Source organism: Phyllostomus hastatus, unplaced genomic scaffold (assembly GCF_019186645.2).
Source record: "Phyllostomus hastatus isolate PE091 unplaced genomic scaffold, TTU_PhHast_1.1 phas_scaffold_385, whole genome shotgun sequence".
Classification (NCBI taxonomy): Eukaryota; Metazoa; Chordata; class Mammalia; order Chiroptera; family Phyllostomidae; genus Phyllostomus; species Phyllostomus hastatus.
Window position 1 is genome coordinate 11023304 of NW_025334026.1, and position 22849 is coordinate 11046152.

The window sequence follows — 22849 nt, forward strand, 5'->3', positions numbered from 1 at the left end:
CAGACCGTGGGACCCATGGCCTGATATGGTCTTTGGTAGGGATAGGGAGAGTCACATTTACTGTAATAACTGTGCCATACACTCACGATGACTTGCTTTCTTGAGTCCCCAAGGGTCAAGGTGAGACCAATTTTTAGAGTGGTTGATTCTTAGGTGCTTACCTGTCTTTGGAAAGCAAATGCTCCTTGCATAGACTGTCCTCAAATTTTGAAGTTTTGGGTCCCCTTCCTCTTTCCTACCTGACGCCTCCAGTATGTGTGTGTGCACCCTGCCTGTGTCTGCACCATTTGGCTGGTTTCCAGTTTGCAACCCCACTTATAGGAACTTATAATTCAGCTTTTTTTTCCTTATTAAATTAGTAATTATTCCCTATAATGTTCACCTTCAAAAAACTGTTGTTATCTCTTGACATCTACTACTTCCTCTTCTTCTCTAGTTATCCCTGTGGGTTTATAATCTTCAAAAAATTTCTTTATTGATATTTTTTTAAGTTGAGGTTTGGAAGACATGGAGATACGCATGTAACTTCAACCCATCTGGCTTGACCGGATGTGAGAGGTGGGGAGTCATCAAAGACTGCTGAACTCAGGTGGAGCAGGTGACTGTCAGCAAAGGTGTCCAACCCATGGCTCGTGGGCTGCATGCAGCCCAGGATGGCTATGAATGTGGCCCAACACAAAATCATGAACTTACTTAAAACATTATGAGATTTTGTGTGTGTGTGCTTATGTGTCATAATGTATTTAATGTGTGGCTGAAGACAACTCTTCTTCTTCCAGTGTGGCCCAGAGGCACCAAGAGGTTGGACACCCCACTAGAGGAAAGACTATTCCATGACATGCCAGCTAGATCTAGGGCACAACAGAGATTGCTCCTACTAAGTCTCCCTCGAGACTATCTGATTGACCTCTCCCCTATGACTCACAGCATGCTGGTTTCTGCCGGGTCCTGGAACAGACCACTTCCCCACCCCAGGCAAGCATGAAAGGTGCTTTTCTGTTACCTAGGGTGGATTACTCCCAGTACCCCACCTATCCTGCCCTGTCCTATGTAAGCTTTTAGCACCTATTGCAGGGTATGGATGATATCTATGTGTTTTGTTGCTGCCAGGGAGGCACTGCCTATAGTATGTCAGTTCCTGTAATACACTCTTAATGTAATATTAGAGTTGTCAGCCTCTTCCTCTGGTCTTTCAGCCCTGGGAAATCTTTCCCAAGAGTGACTAATGGCAGGCAAAGCCAGGAGCTGTCGGATAGGCCATCAATAATTGTTTCATGGTTAAAATCTGTGGAAAATTTGCTGAAGTCCTAAGGTTGTTGTGGATCCCACAGTGATCACACATTCCAGATTAAATCCTTTCTGAAGGTCAAGGTGAGGCAGCATGCTCTTACTGAAGGTGAAGATGGACTGAAGACATCATGAGTGACCTATTGACAGCTAAGGTGCACTTCCTAAGGACCCCACAGCCTCCCTCTGGTTGCTTGGAACATGAATGTTGCTCACCTGGGCATGCTGCTGGTAATGAGTGGAAACTCTGACAAACTGTGAGCAGGAATCAGAGCCAATAACAGGGCACATGCTGTGTGGCCTCTAACACCGTGCTCCCTCTTGCAACCTGGAGTAATGCTCAGATCCCAGCCCGCCAGCCTGCCCCTCACTCCTGAACCCCAGAGCCTCCGAGGCCGGGGGGACTATTTTCTCCTCTTCCTTGCCTCCTTGAGGAGTTTGACCTGAATAGCCTGAGACTCTGAATCTCATAGTAATTATGACAATAACAGGCATTTATTGTTTGCTTAGCACCTGACCTCTAACTCACATACCACAGCCCTGATAGAGGCTATCTCCAGTCTATACTCCCAACCCAATCAATTTAATTTTTTAAAAAATTTGCATTGAGTGCTTAATCTGTGTCAAATCTTGCTGCTTTTCTCCTCCAAAACATTTGTTAAACAATTGCCTGCTTTTAATCTCTTTTTTTATCATCCAAGTCTAGCCCTTACCTGCCAGCTGTCTCCTGGACAGCAGTGAGGACTTCGTAAACTTGTAGGATCCCTCTGTTCCACCTTCTTCAGATCACCCTCCAGTCTGAGGGATCTTCCAAAATGACAGTCCTTGGCAAGGCACCTTCTTGTCAAATGCTCTCCAGTGACACCCCATCACCAAGAGGACACATTCTGTTCATTCTCTGAGCTCGCAAATGCCCCACTAGGTGAGCCCTGTCTGAGTGTCCAGCCTCCCAGAACACCACCTACCACTGTGATTTTATGTGAAACCCCACACAGCTGCATGCATCATGCTGTTTCTCTTCCAGCTGAAATTACCTTTCTCTTTTTCCTTCTGGCTAGCTCCAACTTACCGTTATGTGTTTTCATGATCTTTTGGTGTGTCCTTACTAGACTATGAACTGTTAAAGGCAAGTCTCTTATTTAATCTTTGAATTACTATCTCTAGGAAGTAGCTAAGCACACATTACATGCTTTGAAAAAAACCTCTTATCACACATATTATGTGTCTGACACTGCTCATCACCTTACAAACATTTCTATAATCTGCATGATAAATGTGCACCTAACATATGGCATGAGCTGTTTTACATGCATACCTTTACTGTCTAGAGTGATTTTTAAAGACATAAACCAGATCCCACCTTCCCCTCCCCTGGCCCTCTCCCCGGCTCACTCACTGTGCCAGGGCCACACAGGCCTTCTCCATGCCCAAGCATACAGCAGGCTCCTTTCTACCCCAGTGTATTGCCTGTGCTTTTCCTTCAGCCTGGAACTCTCTGGCCTCAGACCTTTACCTGTTGGACTCTACTTTGTCATGCAGGTGACAGCTCATCTGTCACATCCTCAGAGGGCCCTTCTCCTCTCTGACATAGCCTCCTCCTCCACCCCTGAGTCAGGAGTCAATGGCCACAGGACCCCTTTTAATTTTCATCACAGCATGTCTCTAAACCTGATGTTATGTTGTTCCTGTGTGAGAAGGTAGTGCTGCCTCCCACTGGCCTGGAAATGCCACAGGAGCAGGGACTCGTCTGCCTTGTTCTCTCTCTCCCGAGCTCAGAACACGTCCTGGCACATGATCTCAAAGTTTTTGAGTATCCAATTTGTCCTTCTGTACAATCTCATGAGTTCTATGCTATTGTTATCCCCATTTTACAGGTGAGGGAAGAAGGGCTCAGAGAGGTTTACTGAGTAGGTTGTATAGCTATTCAGATGAGAAACCAGGCCCATTTGATGTTATAGCCAGCTTTCTGATTCCTACACTACTCCATGCCTTACACACCTGAGATGGCATCTCTGTCTGGTCCCAAGCTGCTCAATGCCTGTTCCTGAGCAGGAGTAGGTATTTCTACTTCTCTGCCCTGTCCCTTGGGTTTTCTCTCTCTTCCCTTCTGCTTGGCTTGGCTGCACACACTCAGAGCTATCAGACACTTCACAGTTTGGTCAGACTTCCTGGGCAGTCAGGTCAGATGCCTGTCATGGTGTCCATATCTATCACTGCCTAGACCACTGTGTCCCCTGCCAGTGCTAGCATTTCATGATGGCATGTGTTTTTGAATGCCTGCTTTATTACTCTTTTAAAATGAAGTGTACTTTTGAAAGGGCAAGTAGCATTCTGGAGGCTATGCTTTGGCATGTATTTAGGGCAACTGAGATGGCATTTGCATTGGCAATCAACTCCCTTCTTGCGCAGAATGGCCTAAAGTCACAATACCAATCCCAAATTTGGTCTCTATATCACAGACTAATATTGTGTTCCTCTGGGGACTGAGATCTCAGTTTTGATGATATTCTCCAGCATTCTTACCATAAGTCTAAAATTTATTCCTTCATCCATTTATTCATCTCACACAAATTTCTAGCTCCAGCAATGTGTACAAAGCGCTAAGTTAAGTGCCAAAGTGACATAGATGTGTAAGACAGAGCCAGTCCCTCCTCACTGCCATGGTCACCAGGGGATGGAAAATATATGACGGCTTCCCCAAGGGAGTAATAATTTTTACTTTTACCCTTGTACCAGATCCCTCACTTCACCATCTCGACCTCTTAAATTCAAAAGAGCTTTCCTTTGACCATGAAAAAGCACCCGAGGTTACATGAGAAACATTAGCTGGTGCATAAAACTGTCAGACTCCTGAGAAGAAGTAGCCCAAAGCAGACGCTCCAAAAGACAAAGATTGAGGAGCACATGGGAGATTAAAGGAAGCATTTTTCACCTCCCAGTGTGGAAGAATGCCCAGTCACAGAGCCAGAAGAAGACCTGAGGAGGTCAGTTAGGATGACTTGACAGCCAAGTCAAGGTAAATTAAGTGGAGGAGACGAAGGAAGAAAGAAGGGAAAGTGAGAAAGCAAAAACAAAACAAAACAAAAAGGCCATCAATTCCCATACCCCAAAGTGGTGATAGCATATTTAACCTGGGGGATGCAGAAAATGTCCCTTCTCCCCCATGACTTTGGGGTAATAGAGGGAGGTGGGAGCAACAAAGTAGTGGGGTGCTGGTGTGCCTTCTGCCCATTTGGGGGCTGCCTTTCCTGCTCCAGAAGCCTATGCCTTCACTTGCTTAGATCTGCTGATTTAGGCTCAGCTTGGACCAGCTGGCTTGCATCAGAACAGAGATTATAAAACTGTCAACGCCAAATGATTAAGCTCTGTGATTTTAAAGACTTTTCTCTTCCCAGGTTTTTCCACCTTCAATTGACGTTTTCACTCTCTGAGGCGAGGATAGGAGAATGTTGGGAGCCATAGAAGAGCCCCATAAAATTATAGACCCTACCACATGGGGGTCAGGCAAGAATTCTGAGACTATATTTTAAGCGTTCACAGGCTTTCTGTAGTCATTACTTGCTTTAGATGCCCTTCTGATTAGGGAAGGAATCTGCCCCCCTTGATAAGTAATTATTCTAGGACCCAATTTTTTTATATTAAGGTAATTTTGCTTACATACAAGTTTATAAATTGATCCTATTCTGAGAAGATCATGATTACCTTTGAAAAGCCCACTTTACATCATGCTGTTGGTTTGAAGGCAGAACCATATCAAAAGAAGAGAAAGGCAAATGCTTCGTTTTCAATCCCCTTCTTCCAGCCCATGCCTCCAGAACAGCACCATCCATTAGGGAGATGAGCACCAAGACTGCAGTTTTCCCCTTAAAGGAGCCATTAGTGAGGGCATCAGCACAGGCCTGCGACTGGTCCTTCCCTTTTAGGTGTCCTGTGTGTAATTGTCACTAATGCAAATTCATTAGACATTTCATTAGCTAAGTCAAAATCCTATATCCTGATCTTTAGCTGAAAACATCTCTGAATTAGATCATGAAAATTAGAATAAAACTTACTCGCTGGTGGTAGTTAATGAGTCATGACTAACTAAGGAAGAAGGAGGGGGTGGGAGAGTAGCTCTCCTTCCATGAGGCTGGTGGTTACGTGGAAGGGAAATTACTCTTCATTTCATGAGTTCACTGAAGGATGAAGCCATCACTGCTGAGTGCGTCAGACTTCCTGACCCAGCTTCCGGGGCTCTCCCTTCCACACCCTGGGGGAAGAATGTCAAATATGGGTAGTGAAGTCTTCAGGGTGGAGACCAGCCCTCAGTTGGGGGTATCTTTAGTGGAGCGCCAAAGGGAAGGCTCTTTTATCTTCTATGAGCTGTGGTGGAGACAATCAAAGAGGCATTACCTCTGATAATACATTTCACACACAAAGGAAACTGAAGTTGCAAAACGTTAGGTGGCTTGTTCCTGGTCACATAGGAACAGTGGAATGATGGGGACCCAATTCAGTCTTCTGGCTCCATGTACAATGAATGTTCTTTTCTCTGCACCATAATGCTTGCCAAGTGCTTGGCAACAATCTACCCTTCACTTCATACCCACTCTATGGGACGTGGTGGGATGGTATAGATGGAAAGAAGGGTAATGCATGGTCACTGCCTTCCTGGGATAAAGTAGAGTGGGGAGATGCTGTCAGCTCACAGGTGTTTAGAGAGCAGTGCAACATATGCCCTGATAGAGGCACGCAGATGGTGCCCTTGATGTATGGAGGTCACAGCCCTTTACTGCCTGGAAAGTCTTAGAAGAAGATACTTCAGTGGAGATGTTAAGTATGACATCATTAGTTTGTGTCTGAGATTGCATTCACCTTATAAAGAGAATCTGAAGCAGAGATCTGAGGGCAAAAAGTTGATTTAGGAGATATATGAACACCAGAAGGAAAATAAGAAATAGAGAAATGGAAGAAAATGCATCCATAAGGATGTGTTAAGTCAGCTATCACACTCTGTGGAGTAACTCTAGAAACAGGTACCAAACACATGTCTCAGGAATAGCTCACCTGAGAGGCAAGGGCACTGGGGTATATATTGTCAACATATAGAGAATTTTTGTGAGTTTATTTAAGCCAAACTGACAACAATTGCTGGAAAGAAAACCTTAATGGATTGAGAAAATGCTCTGGAAAATGGCCATTCTGCACCTTATTTTATACATGATAATCAAAAGAGAAGATGGAAGTGGGTTACATGAAATCCAGTGGTGATAGATTAGAGAGGTGGGAGAAAGCAAAGCAGGGAACATCTGGGATTGGATAAAAAGTGAAATGATAAGACACATACTTTTGTTACATAGGTGGGTACAGGATAGTTAACAGTGAACAATTAACAGATAACAATAACAGTGAAGGGATTTCTGGTTTCCCTCTGCTGTGGTGCCTGTGTTTTGAGGGGTATGGATAAAAGAAATTACTTTGACAGTCCAAAGGTATGTTATCTTAGATGCAAAAAGAGAATACACAGGCTTAGTTAAGGTAAAGATCAACTTTTGTTAGGGAAGATTCCAGCCTAGGATATGACTGCCTGCCATCAGCTGCTTTTAGTTAGAACATTTTTAACTTCAGACCATCCTATGTGGTTACTTTAGGTCTCTGAATTTGCAAGACCACCACGCAGGCTTTCCCTGAGCTTGTCAGGCTTAGCATGCGGCCCCTTTTGATCCACATAAGACACCAAGTCATGGTTTGAGTTCTGCTCCTGGTGGGGAATGCTGGATGCCTGGTATTTGCAGCCTATCTTATGAGGACAGAATGGCCATCTCTGACTTGATGGAAGCCCTCAGGCACAGACGCACAGATGCTTGCAGATGTGAACCTACTGGATGCCCTCACATGTGTAAGGTACGAGGGTTAAAGATAGGGCACTGGCAATATTTGTTCCAATGGTCAGAGGGGGAGCCATTGGCAGCAATGCAAAGGCATCGAGTCCCGCAAAAGCATGGTGTGTTGAGAGCAAAACAACTAGAAAAAACATTTGAGGCCTAAACTGCAGGAAGAAGTATAGGAAACAACAAAGATGAACATGTAGATAGGTGAGACCATGGGGCTCTTCTATGCCTTGCTACATAATCTGAATGACCATATTCTGTTGTTCTGGTTGATAGTGTATAAGACAGAGGAAGGGAGAAGTCTAAGATGACTCAGATTTCTGTGAGAGGGTTCAAAGAAAGAGCATGCACAAATCCTGAGCCAGTATGGACTGAGACTCAGTTCATGCAGGTGTGATGGAATCTGGGTCCCTTCCCAAGGGTTACAGGGCCTCTAAGCACCAGGAGGAGAGAGCAGGTACAGAGCATTCTTCAAAGCCCCTGGCCCTGACTGAACAGCAGGTCACATCCAACTGGGACTCACAGTTAGCCTGGGGCCTGAAACAGGTTGAAGTCACAGCTGGGAAACACAGATGGATGGGTGGAGCTGCTGCAGCTCTCTCTCCTCCCCTCCAGCTCCTCCTAAGCATCACTTGGCCACTCACAAGTCCCTCCTCCTCATGGTCCCTCCCACCAGGGAGTCTCACCGCTCCAGGACTTTCAACCAGGACCTCAATTTACTGAAAGCAAACTTCCCTGCATTATGGTCTTCTTAGAATGCTGGTTATTTCTCTTTTCTTAACTTACATTCTAATTTGCCTTCTGGGCCTCCATTTCCTGCTTTGGAAAATAAGAGGATTGTTCTACATTTGCAAAATTCTTTCAAGCTCTGATGTTTGCCTGCTTTCTTATCTGTAGACACATCAAAAGTGTGGGAATGGGGATGCAGAAAAGGGAATGATCCCATCTCCCTCAGGAACTGGGAAGACTATGAAGATGGGGCACATCAGACACGGGCTATGGACAGCTAGGATTGTAATGGGAGCTGAGAAGAAAGGGCAGAGGTCATGAGTGAGGGGAGATGACTTGATAATTTTGAGAGTCCTATCCAGACATGCAAGTCCATGATTCAGTGTTTCTATGGATACTTTGGGAAAAATAAATAAAAATCTTTAATAGATTGTTCTCAGAACTTCCCATGGCTGAGGAGGTCAGCAGGTGACAATGACATCATTTCCATCACTCAAAAGCTCCAGCCTCTTTCATACCTGAGTCCTGCTCTCAGCAATGAGAAGCAAAGAAGAATTGTTTCTTAACCATCGATGAATTAACTTACATGCGGTGATGTGGGATTAGGACTTCTCACTGAGGGATTTAGTCCATCTGACATTTAGTAGGTACTCAATAAATCCTAGATGATGACTGAAATGATATTGATGTGTCTATAGAATTTCATTTTCTGGATATTTGTGAAAATTAGTGAGATATTCACCTGTATAGAATAATGCAGGAAGAGTCCTGTTTGGAGGCTGGGAGGTAGACTTTTCAAACTACAGAGCAGGGTTCTCAATTTATGGCCCTTGAGCCATGAGCATCGGCTTCACCTGGGAACTTTAAAAAAATTTTAAATCTCCAGGCTCCTTCTCAGACCTATTGAATCAGAAACTCTGGGTAGGGCCCAGCACTCTGTCTTAACCAACCCTCCAAGTGACTCTTATGCTTGCTCAGTTTTGAAAATGACTCTATTTCCAGAACTTTATGTGACATCTCTGCGTGGATAAATTTTACTCAATTCAATCAGGAAAGAAAGGAAGGGAGGGAAGGGGAGAGAGGGAGAGGAGGAGGAGAGAGAAATTCTCTGAAGTTCCAGAGTGACAGATTCAAAAGACCAGGTATCATTAAACCTGTCTTTTGAGAGGAGGGGTGGACCAAGGAGTTAAACAATAAATGTGGGGACAGTTAATCTGGCTTCTAGCCCTTGATCTGCTAGCAATAAGCTGTCACCTTCACCAAGTTATTCAGCTTCTCTGAGCATCTGTAAGATGAAGGTGCCTGCCCACATGGTCTCCAGAAATAGAAACATGTCCAGAGGGAGTGTGCAGGATTTTCCCTATGCCTCCATAAACTGAGCCAGATCATTCTATTGATTCCTGAGTGGGTGTCCACCCTACACCGTAACAACCTGCCCATTGGATCAAAAACACTGCCCAAATTGTTGCTCTCTGTTCCCTGTAGAGCTAATAGAGACTGGAGCTTTTCTTTAACATGCTTGGTGTTGTACATTAACAAGCATTTGCCTCCTTCTGGCATAGCACCTGGGGTTGCTTGCCTTGTCTGAGAGATGGATGGCAAACCATTTCAGCTGGTTTTGCTGCCAAGTGCCTGCACTGCAGCCTCTGTGGCACACCGTGATTGAGCTAGGGAGGCTGAGCATCAAGACTCTCCCCGAGGACTCCCTTTTTCATTTACATTTCCAATTTCTAGACTTGTCAACGGTTTCCGCCTCTCTTCTCCAAGAACAGAACACACTTAAAAACAAAGGTTGATTTGTTTCATTTGTTCATACATGCAGACAACAGAATGGTGGTTACTGGAAAGGGAGGGGGATGGGGGAGGACATAGAGGGTAAAGGGGGTCAAATGTATGGTTGTAGAAGGAGACTAGACTTTGAGTTGTGAGCGCATAATGGAATATACAGATGATGTGCTATAAAATTGTACACCTGAACTTATATGATGTTATTAAGCAATGTCACCACAATAACTTTAAATTTTTTAAGAAAAGGTAATTTCCCTTTAAAACTGCCTGGGGGACTCAGCATCCCCGGCTGTGAGACTCTCATTTGCCAAGAGTAACAGCCTTCTCTGCTCTTAGTCACAAGGGTCATCTTGGGGCTTACTGCTCTCAGCGTGAAATCGCAGGGAATGAGAAGAGAGCCCCTTCTCTAGCTGCATGCCAGCCTGTCTGCTCCCTCCTTCAACTGACCATTCAAAGCACCCTGGCTCTGTTCCACTCATTTCTAAAATTTGAGATATCATTCACATACTGTAAAATTTACCTTCTTATTCATCACCCCCAAAGGAAACACTGTACTCATTGAGCAGTTACTCCTGATTCCCTGCTGCCTCAGCTCCTGGCAACCACTAATCTTCCTGTCTCTATGGATTTGCCTATTCTGAACATTTCATACAAATGGAATCATATAATATGCAGACTTTCTTTCACTTACCCTAATGTTTTCAAGGCTCATCTATGTTACAGCAAGTATCAGTATGTCATTCCTTTTTATAACTAATCGTCTATGGCATGAATACGCCACATTTGATTTACCCATTCATTTGTTGATGGACATCTGGATTGTTTCTACCTTTTGGGTATTATGAGTAATGCTGATGTGAACATTTGTGTGGCAAGTTTTTGTGTGAAAATATTTCAATTCTCTCCAGCTATATATCAGAGTGGAACTGTCATTTTGTATGGTAACTTCATGTTTAACTTTTTGAAAGACAGCCAAACTTTTTTTCCAAAGTGGCTGCACCATACACATTCCCATCAGCAGTGTAAGAGGATTCCAGTTCTTCCATCTTCTCACCAACACTTGTTGTTTCTGCCCTTTGGGATTATAGCCATCCTAATGGATATGAAGTGTTACCTTGTGGTTTTGATTTGCATTTTCCTGATGATTAGCAATGTTCAGCACCTTTTCACACGTTCATTGGCCATTTGCATTTGTTCTTTGGAGAAATGTCTATTCAAACCCTTTACCTACTTATAAATCGGGTTATTTGTCATTTTCTTTCTGAGTTGTGTTATTCGCATATTCTGTATACTAGATTTTAATCAGATACACAATTCGAATACATTTTCTTCAATTCTGTAGGTATCCTCTGATATACAAGTTTTTAATTTTGATAAAGTCCGTATCTTTCCTTTAGTTGCTTTTGTTTTAGATGTCAAATCTAAGAAACTGTTGCCTAAGCCAAGGTCATGAAGATTTACATCTAGGGTTTCTTCTAAGAGTTTTATAGTTTTAGCTCTTATGCCTAGGTCTTTGATCCATTGTTAGGTAATTTGGTAATTTTTTTATTGTTGACACTATCATAGATGCCCCCATTTTCTTACCCTTTACCCTCCTCTACCCAGACCCCTCTCCATGGCCTTCACCACATTATTGTCCTTGCCCATGGGCTATGCATATGCATGTATATGTTCTTTGGCTAATCTCTCCCAGTTCCCTCCAACCTCTCCCTTCTAAGATCTGTCAGTCTGTTCTAGGTACATATGCCTGTGGATTTATTTTATTTGTCAGTTAATTTTGTTCATTAGATTCTACATTTGTATATGGTGTGAGGTAAGGGTCTGACTTCATTTTTTTATGTGTATATCCATTTGTCTTGCACTATTTGTTAAAGAGACTATTGTTTCCCCACGAATTCTTCTACCACTCTTACAACTTCTAGGAGATCCAGTCTCCTGTGGTTCACCCATTTATGTTCAGTTTCTCCTCTCTCAAAGCTACATGGTCTGCTCACTGAGGGCAGAAACTGGCAACAAATTTTTGGCTCCTCATGAGGGTGGGCACAAGATTATTCAAAGCTTCTAAGTGCATATATTAATTGAATAATTCTGGAAATTGCTGCAGACTCTTCCCTTCTGAGTACTTTTCACTTAGAGGTCCTAAGTTTCTTATATAGCCTGCACCAATGTTAATTTAGTTGAACACAATTTTATGAAGTCAGAACCAAAAGCAGGCATGGGGAAGTGAAGGACAGTGGCTTCAAATGAATTTAAGGTCCAAAGTCTATGAGTTCTCTGTGGGGAGGTTCTGGCAACCTGGTTCCTTCACCATCATATCCAGCTGCTCAAACTGACCCAGTAGCATGGAGGACCATAGGCCTTCTCACTCAGCCATCAAGGAGGGAGGGGGGTGCAGAGCCAGACAAGGCAGGGAGAGGAAAAAGTGTTTAGAGGAAGAAGGGCCTTCCTTAGAAAATCCTTGAGAAACAGAGACATGGATGGGATGACAGGGGCCAGGGAGCTTGAGGGGTGGTCTCAGGACTGTCTACATGCACTGGAAGCTGCCCTAAGAAGGCCAACTCCCCCCAAAAGAAAATATAAACAGCCTTTGCTTGTTCCTGGCAACAAATTATTAAAATAATGGGCTTATGTTTCAAAGGTTTCTTCCCCTGTGTTTGATCAATAAAATGTTCTTTAGATCAATACAAATGTAATTTCGCTGCTGGCAGCCATTTATAGCATACAATGGAGAGGTCGCTGCCCGGCAAGGCCAGCTCGTGAGCATCGCATAAGTGTCACACTCGCTAGCAGTGGGGGCGCTTGAGAACAGACAGCAAACTGAGGAGATTACCCACCAATAAGTTCAAGGTTGGCACCAACTCAAGGCCACCAGGAGAAAGAATCTGGCTCTCCTTAATTTATATTTAAAGCTAGATAATGAAAAGAGTGTGGAATTGGTGATGTTTATTTATCACTTCCCATGTGCCAGAGACTATTTTAAGTGCATTCTGTGAATTAACTCATTTAAATCTCACATAAACCCAGTGAAATAACCCCACTATCACTCTCCTTTTTTTGACTTGGCTATTGAGGCACAGAGAGGTTTAACAACTAGGATCCAGGCACATAGCTGATAGGAGCTGAACTGGCTGGGACTTGAACACACACAGTCTGATTGCAGAACGGTAAGCATGGCAGTGAGTCCTCCCTCCATCTGAGTATCACTTGTAGCCCCGGACATTTATTTATGAGGTGCTGACCACAGGCCAGACACTGTGCTTTATACTGTCATGTGATTGGCATATTTTATTCCCCCAAACCTTTTTTTATAGATGAGATACCAAGGCCTAGAGAAGATCAATGATTTGCCCAAGTTTCATTGTCAGGAAGTGGCAGAGCCAACATTCAAACCCGGGGGCTCTCAAGCCAGTGCTACTGTGCTATACTCTGGCCTTCTGGGAGGCAGATGAGTGATCTGTGCATTTCTTTCTTCTCTGGCAGCTGCCCCTGTGAAGGACAGAGGATGTGTGCCCAGGGAGCTCATACTGAGGAAAAGCCCCTGAGAGGCAGAACAAGTGAACCAGAGGCTCCTAGGATGCCCGGTAGAGTGAGCAGTGAGCCCTCAGGGTAGGGTTCACTGCTCACACTACTCTGACAGCCCCAGAGCCCTCTGAGCCCACTGAGAAAAAGGCTGTCTGAGTTCAAATTCCTGCTCCTGCTGCAGGCTGAGCCTGATAGTGGCTGAGAAACAGATTAGCCCAAGTTCAGTTCTCAGACATTTTCTGAGCCTGCACTCCCACTGCCCAGCACAAGTCTGATTCCCTTTCTAGGCAGTAAGTTTCATGAAGACAGGGCAGGTGAGGAGTCAAGGGTCCTGGATGGGGCCACATTTAATATGTTGAGGTCCCAAATCAGCAGTGTGTGCTTGAGCAAGTCCTTTCCATTCCCTGGGTCACACTTCCCTGTCTGTAATACAATGAACTTGGGCCAAGTCATCTCTAAAATCTCTCCCACTTCAAACACAGTACAGATCAGTAGAAAGGAAGAAGGCCAGTCCTTCTAAGACAGAGGTTAATGTTTCACTTGTTCAGCAATATGTGTTGAATGCCCATCATGCACCAGGCATGTGATTCAGCCATGAGCAAGAGAGACAACATCCCTGGTTGTCTTTGTGAAGCTTAACTTTTCATGCCTTGTGAGGTGCCAGACTCATTCATTCATTCAGGACATCAGCTACAGGTGAAATGACAGGTGCTGAGGAGTCAGACTAGCAAGACCAGGCACTAAAGTTTCAGCAGGGCACTGAAGGCACTAAAATTTCAGCAGGGAAGTGAGGCATGTCAGTTTTGAGATTAGGACCAAATCCATGCTTGTTCTAAATCTATTCCCAGCATCATGTAAGAACTCACTAAAAGAGTAGGATTTCAGATCTATCCCCAAAGTGGCCCAGGAGAGCAGGGAAGCTGGGAAGGAAGATGGAAGGCACCCTGGCAGAGTGCATGAGGCTAGGGCAGGCATGCACAGGAGCCATTCTTGCTCTGAGTTCATGGACATGTCAGGTGAATGAATGAGAGGGGCCAAGAAGGGCAGACCTCAGTGTCAGCCCTGCTGCATCTTAGTCCATACTCTGCTGTCCCAAGGGGCATGCAACAATATGCAGATAGACTCTACCCCTTCTCAGAGCTCATCAGGAAAATCCAAGGTACTCAAGCTAAAGTTAGGTTGTGGCCAATCTCTGCACCTGCCCCCACATTTAGCAGGGCCTCTGAGTTTTCTAAGTCTTCCCAGAGCATCAGAGTCTTGGGGTACACCCCTGTGTTTCACTTTAGATAGCTTAGACATTCTTTGCCCATGGCACCTCACTTCCTGGGAGTCAGAATTTGTTCATGCCCCCCTTATTTCTTCAAGGGATGGTTGAGTACTATATTTAACATTCCACCTTCTCAGCATCCATGCCAGCTTTCTTCCAGCTTCCCCTTCCCTGGGTCTCAGCTGCCACAAACCCTGACACCATCATCTAGTTAAGGGCCATGACCTTGGACAGGCCACTTTTCCTCTGCTGACTTCAATTTCCCCACCTGTAAACTGAGAATAATTTCACCTATCTTAATGACTTGACAGAGTTGTGTTGAAAATCACATGAGATAAATAGAAAATAATAAACTATTAAGTGTTAAGAGTAGAGGTAGTATTAATGATGAAAATATTTAGGACACACACCAGAGTGACAAGAGGTGGAGACCATTTCTTTTTCCATTGAAATGTTCAGATTCAATTAGCCATCCCTGAACACCTCATGTGTGCCAGGCACCGGGACAGTTGCCTTTGTGTTTCTAACCTCATGAGGCTTTAAACATCACATGATTCCTTTCCATTTACAAATAAAGAGAGATAGGCTCTGAGAAGTGTTATATTTTATCCAAAGACACAAATCCTTAAGCAACTGGGTTTCCTGGAGTATTCATCTGGCCCTTTAAGCCACAATTACACAGAACACTAAACTCTCATCCACATGGTCTCGGAAAAATACAAAGTGTGCTGTACTCCTACCTTTAAATGCAAACCCTCTGCTTTCAGACCCAATTAGGAGCAGGTAATTACCTGTGGGAAGTGGGGAGTTGGGCAGTTTGCTGGATTGAACAGAGAGTACTAGAACTAGTCTTTTCTAGTTATCAATAAAATGCTACAACAAAATCATTATTTGGCAATGTGTTTGTTTAATGCTTCATTGCATGGGCCCAGGGTGGAAAGTAGCCACAGTCACCTCTCTATGATGACACTATGTGCTGGTGTCCTTGACCTCACTGCCTGTGTTTGGCAGTGATGTGGCATGCTATAGGATGACCCAATTTTCCCAGACTTCCATAGAGGGAGATATAATCTCATATCCCTCAGTCCTCCCATGTGGAACCCTTGGTCTTACAGCTAGAGTCTCAGCCTTGAATAGTCCCTGAGATAATCCTGAACCAGGCAGGCCAAACTTCAACTACCTGAGCCCTGCAGCTGGAGGCAAGAGAGCTTAACCAAGCTGTTGTTGCCAAGTGTCAGGTGCACTAGAATGAGCCCTTATCATCCTGTGCTCACAGAACCTAGCCAGTCCGGACACAGACCTGGGCTTCCAGCTCAGCTTTCCTGCCCAACCTGCCAGGCACCTGCCAGGAGGGCATGCTCAGCCTGGATTTCAGCCTGCTTGATGAGGTCTGCTATACACTGTCCAACCACTTCCCTGGGGACTGAATTCTGCTCCCAGCCCACCTGTGCCAATCATGATCCTGCTGCTTTCTAATTCTGAGTATTGTCTGTCCCCTGATCATGGACACCTGCCTAAACTGCACTTGAGCTTCTTGACCCTGTTGATCTCCATGGACCAGCTGTTGGCTATCCACATAAGTGTTGCTTAGTCCTGTCTTCCTCCTGTTATGCTAGCCTGAGATACCAGGGTTCCAGAATGTTTCCTGTAAGGGCTAATGGGCCTTCCATGCCTCTTCATCCTATTTTATTAGAATAATGTGACTGCCTGATTGAAGGACATTTGAAAGTCATTGAGTGAGCAAAGAATGTTTTGATGCTGCCTGGTTCTTTCTCCCCTGGGACTCTCAGTCTTGGCAACTTCCCACCATTTTACTTGTTCCTTGAAACAGACACATAATCGCAGAGTCCAGGTGGGCCAACATGATGGCAGAGTCCTTGGTACCCCACAAGAGAGCAGGCTCTAGCTTTGGGACTTTCCCTGAAGAGCAAGAGGAGTTGGTTCTTACTAGCGTAAAATATGGAGATGTTTCCACTTTACACTGGGCAGGGAAAGAGTCAGAATGTACTTTGCCATTAGCAAGGAGTTTTCCATTTTGGGTACCATGTTGATTAACTGCAAGGCACGATGGTCCAGGACAGACTCTTGTCAACACCAGGCAATCACACATTCCTCAGGCTTCATTTGCTCAGTCGTTCAAATAGAAGCATTAATCACACTTTATACCAGGTTACCTGTGATGGATGTGGTTACGAGGTTGACAAGATCTCTGCACTCACAGATACACTGCTCAGCATCCATGAAATAGCAGTGTTTGGGTGAGCAATGCTGAGGGTACATAGGGCACTCCAGCCTTCTTTCTTGTCTTCAACCTGCCAGTCATCAATTCTATTTTTTGCCTTCAGTTTGGCCAATACTAGTGAGGCCAGACACCTCTAAATTCAACATGAAGTACATCAAAGCAGAGGAATAATTCCTCAAATGCTCCAATGAGCTACATGCTCCAAAAACTCAAGGGACTCCCCGGGAAACCAGTGAGGCACTAGGATGATTTACAAATTCTATCAGATCATTTCTTTCAGTGTCAATGACTGGGAATCTAAACTATTTCTATCAAGAGAAAAATTTCCCAAAGCGCACCAGTCACTTAGTCTGCATAGTGCCTAATGACTAATCCAATAACCAGTTATTTTGGTGAGTTGTAGACACAGTCTCCACGGGCCTTGGGTCTATGAGTATCATTATGGAAACTGGAAGTCTTGGCTTCTTGCCCAATGGCAGACAAACATGAGCTCAGCTTTCCTTCTTTTATGTGGGCTAACTAAACTCTTGCCACGATCCAAATGACAATGATCCAAACTCCAGGATTAGTGTCGTCTGAGAATCATAATGTTAGGAAGTCTTATAGAGGTGACAGAATTCCAATTTATGGTTAGTGCAGAAACCTCAGAATGATACTTCTAATTTGGCTTGAATACCTCCTATAACAGGAAGCTCACTCTATAATAAATCATCCACTTCCATTGTGGAGTTATTCTAAGTGCCAGGAAGTTCTTCCTCATAATGAGCTGAAATCTACCTCCTGGAAATTTTACCACATTGATTCTATTCTGCACCATATGAAATGAGTCTAGTTCTCCTTCCTCATGAAAGCTCTTAAAATTCCTGAAGATGCTCATTCTGGCTTTCCTGGAACTCTAGCTTGCAGATGGAAAATCATGAGATTTCTCAGCCTCCATCATTGCACGAGCCAATTTTTATAATCTCCTCCCGCTGCCCCCTCTCTTTCCCCTCGCCCATAGGTTCTTTTCTCTTGAGAATCCTGATCAATAGCTGCATAAGTTTGAGAGCTCTATTCACTCATCTTGCCATCCCATCCTGCAAGCATCTGAGGCCATCCTCAAGGGACTTCCCCTGAGGAGGGAATTTGCCCTCATAAAACAATGGTGAAATGGTGGGCTGGCTCTGAACTCACATCCCACTGAGACTGAGGGAATTCTCCACCAAAGGATGTTTGCAAAGCTGCCACTTTCCCACCCTGAATATCACCCCAGAGGCAAGGAGAAGAGAAATGAGAAAACAGAAAGTTCTGCACAACAGGAAACCAACTCAGAAAGCTGTGAAAATCATGTATCCTTTTGAGGCGTAATGGTTTTAATTTTCTCAGGCCCTGATCTCCCTGGCAACAATTTAGAAATGCATAAGCATTTATGAATCAAAGTTGGGCATGTCTGCATGTTTAATTATGTGTCATTGGATGGAAACCTTCCTTTTGATCTCAGCATTTAAAGGGATTTATGCTTTTACAATTACATTTTGTTCTCCTCCCATAGTCAGTGTAAGTTATTGAATAGTATCAGTGTGGTTGTGGTGGAGGAGGATGCTGAGGAATTCAGGGAGATTTTTGTTCTGCCTGGAATGCAGTGAAGCGCTGCCCACATGCTTCTATTCCTGAAAAATGAGAGGGCTGCTGGGACCACTCCACTGCACTGTGAGCATCCCTATCAATAAGGCCCCTTACCCTGTCCAGAGGATGCTGCTCCAACAAGGATTGGAGCTTCTTTTTATCTAAGACAGGGTAGGGTCTCCTTACCCTGTTCAAGAGTGGCCACTGATAAGCCTCCGAATCTCCCCGATGACAGATTGATCCTAGATTGATTCCACCTTCACAGTAGATGTCAGTGGTTGCCTAATGGATATCAGGTATCAGATGGATGTATCAGAGACAAATGGAAGGCTGCTTATCCTCAACAGAATTTAGATTGCTTTTCCTTCCTTTTCTAAAACGTCTCTTTCCTCTCTTTGTGTCCACTCCTCCCTTCTTTCCCCCTTATTTGTTCTCTTCCCCCCTTCCTCCCACACATGATATATTGCAATGACTCTCCGAGTCATCATTAGGAACACACATTAAAGACTTGTCAGGAACTCCTAAGGTCTGCATGTGAGCGCTCCTAACCCTTTCTGTGAGGAAGCCAGCTGGATCAGAAGTACCACACCGTGGACACAAGCGTCATTATCACATACATTCTCCCTCAAAGGAACTGACTCGAACTGTTTATTCACTCAGACAGGCATTCATCTGTTTAACATTTCTCGAGGACTTATGCCAATGTCGTAGGGCTATGAGGAATGACTGGGTTTCCTCCCTACTCCACCATGTACAAATTGCTCTTCCTCACCATGCCTCAGTTTCCTCATCTGTAAATGGGCATGATAAATTCTCACTAGATTAAAGTGTAAATTAATACAAAGTAGTTTAGAGTGCTTTGCTTAGATCCTGGAGGTAACAAACCACTCCCATACTTAGTGACATAGAACAGTCACCACCTTAGAATAGTTGCAATTTCTTTTTTCTGTAAAAGGACACAAAGTAAATATTTTAAGCTTTGCAGGCTGTTGCACCTACCCAACTCTGCTGTTGTAATGTGAAAGCAGCTGCAATATTGTGATTTACAACAAATATATGTTTTGGTCTTCCTCCACATTGGCTCACAGCTTTCAAACCAAAGCTAATCAATAAAAATGACAGAAGAAACTTTTGTTACAATATTTAGTCTTTTGTCCTCAGTTCTTGGAACCTCTTCAGAGCCATAACATTGAAATAGGTTTCTTATTATTCAGAACAAGCCCCTTTCAACCACACCTGAGTTTAGGTTAGTGAAGCCACTTTTGGAATGCTCCTGTTTGACCTAAGAATGGAGGCTTGGTTGCCCAGGGAACCAACCAGGTGATTAAAAGCTTAGAAATTTCAGCTTCCCTCCCCACCCAGGAGAGGGACTGGAATTGAGTTCAATTACCAAATGGCCAGTGACTTAATCAATCATTTCTGTGTAACAAAGCCTCCCTGAAAGTTCCTAAACTATGGAGTCTGGACAGCTTCCAGCTGGTGAAGCACAAGACTTCATATGCTGGGATGGTGGTACACCCCAGACTCCACGGGGACAGAAGCTCTATGTTCAGAACCGTGTCCTATGTATCTCTTCGTCTCGCTATTCATTTGTATCCTTTAAAATCCTTTGCAATAAATTGGCAATCCGGTAAACTAGTTTCCTGAGTTTTGTGAGCTGTTCCAGTAAATTAATTGGGCCTGAGTAGAGGGCTGTAGGAACCTCCAATTTATAGCCAATTGGTCAGAAGCACAAGTGACACCCTGGACTTGCAATTGGCATCTGAAGTGGGGGTGGTCTTGTTGGATTAAACCCTTACCCATGGGATCTGATGCCAACTCCATGGAGATAGTGTCAGAATTGAGTTGAGATATGTAGGACACCCAGCTGATGTCACAGAATTCCTTGATATTTGAAAACCCACACATCTGTTGTCAGAAGTGTTGTGAGTATGGCACTCATGTGAAAGTAAAGAGAACACATGGAAATGAGTCTTTCCTTTAGAGCAGCTATAGACAACACATAAACAAATGAGTGAGGCTGTTTTCCGATAAAACTGTATTTACAAAAACAGGATGCAGGACAGATTTGGCCAACAGGGCATAGTTTGCCAAGCCCTGACTTAAAACCACAACCACTTATTTGCCTCACAGTTCTATGGGTTGACAATTTTGATGAGGATCCAGTGTGTATTTTTTTCTGGCCTTGGCTAGGCTTACTCATGTGTCTGCAGTCAGCTGCCAGGCCAGCTGGGGCTGGCTCATCTTGGATGGCCTCAGATGCTCCATGTGCTCTCTCATCCTGCAGCAGGCTAGTCTGGAATTATTCAAATGGAAGCTGGCCAGGGCTCCAAGAGACCCAGCAGAAATATGCAAGGTCTCTTCAGGTCTAGGAGTGCCACTGATGCAACGTCTGTCACTTCTGCCACATTCTATTGGTCCAAGCAAGCACAGGTGACACCCTGAACTTGCAATTTGCATCTTAAGTGGGGGTGGTCTTTTTGGGCCCAGAGTTAATGGTCAGGGAAACAGACTCTATCATTGGGTGTAACAGCTGCAAATTACACTGCAAAGGAGAATGCATACAGCAGGAAGTTTACCACAGGCATTTTTGCAAACAGTCTACTCACTGGCACATAACAAGTGCTGTATAAAAGGTAACTTTTAGCATATACTTCTTATGTATCATATTCTGGGGTAGAAAAAGGAGAGATTATAAAGCTGTGAAGTCCTAGCTTTGAAGTGCTCACAGTACAAAATGTGAAATAACATTTGTTCACAAATAACTATAACAAAGAATAAAAATAAGAAGTGGTTCTCCAGCTTGGATTTCAGAGCTCAGGAGATATAAGTAACTAAAGTGCACGAGATAAAAAGTTACGGTAAGTTTATGTACCACTTGGGGACTATATCTCAGAGTTCTTTGTGACAAAATAATCATATATTATATCCTAGGTTCCAGACACTTGTGAGGATAGTGAGATGATAGTAATGTAGCCCTCAGGCTCATGATGGAAGATCACCCACCAGGGTCACCTTTCACAGTCACCCTCATAATCTCTGCAGGTGAGAATGTCCCAGTATCACCTAACCCGTTGATTTTCTTATCTCAGTTACACTAGCAGAAGAAACATATGGGAAGTTGTAAGACAGTGGCCATGCAGGCAGAAGAGATGAAGTGAAACTAGGGATGGCATTAGAGACAGAGAGGTCAGTAATCACAAAGGCCCTGAGATGGGAGCAGGCCTGCTGTGTCTAAGGAACATTTAAGAGACTGGCATAGCTGGATCAGAGAGAGAAAGTAGGACAGTGGTGATAACAGAGTTAGAGGGTGCCACTAGCTGCAACCAGATCATGCTGTAAGGGGACATAGAGTACAGGAGACAAGAGTCAAAGCAGGAAGACCAATAGAAAGAGGTGCTGGTGGCTTGGTCTAGGATGGTTGAGGTTGGGAGAAGTTGTTGGATTGTAGATATATTTTCCCTGTGAAACATGCAGGATTTGTCAATAAATTAGTTGGACAGAGTGATAGAGAGGAATCAAGGGCAATTCCAACGTTGTTGACTTGAACATCAATAAAGCCAGAGATGCTATCATCTGAGATGGAGTAGACTGGAGTAGGAGTTAGGTTTGGCAAGAAAATTCAAATACTGAATTTTGGCATGAGACCTACTAATGTAAGTGGTAATGTTGAGTACGCACTTGGAATGTAGGGGAGAAGGTGGATTGAAGCCGTGAATTTAGATCCTATCAGTGCCTATGTCATTTAAAGGCTCAGGGTATACGAGATCCACTGGAGAGGGAGGATAGAAGAGAGGAGGAAGGTGAGGTCTGAGCCCTGGGCACTGCCATGTTCTGAAGTCAGGAAGACGAGAAGACTCTAGCACAGGAGGCTAAAAAGAAGCAATGTTGAGGTAGGTAGGAGGAGGACCAAGAAAGGGGTGCTCTGGAATCCAAGGAAAGAAAGTCTTCTAAGAATGGAGGAACATTCTATTCAATGTATGGAAGATTGCTAATAGATTAAATAAGATGAGAACCAAAAATTAGGTTACATTTAGCCACATGGAGACAATCAGTATTTTGGCAAAAGTAGTTTTGGTGCCACTGTGGGGGAAGAAAGACTAAGAATAGTGTATCCAAGATAGAATAGAAAGAGGAATTGGAAACATAGAAAGTTATTAAGAATTTTTCTGTAAAGAAGAGCAGAGAAATGGGCTAGCAGTTAAAGGAATATGTGACCTCAAGTGAGGGGATTTCCTCAATATAAGATATTTCAGCATATTTGCATGTTTGGGAGGAAAAAAAGGGAAATTGCAAGAGTAAAGTTCTCATCTTGTTGGCAAGAGAAGATAAGACTAGTGCCCTGGAAGGTTGGCCCTGGGTAGGAAGGAGCAAGGGACAAGTCATTGATGGTAATAAGAGGGAAGGTGGGGACACATGATAATAATGAAGTATACTTGGTGGTAGGAAGCCTTCCAGGTGTTGCACTGGAAGAGAAAGAGGATATCAGATGTTTGAGGAAATAAAACATGAAATTGCCCCAACAGAGAGTAGAGGACT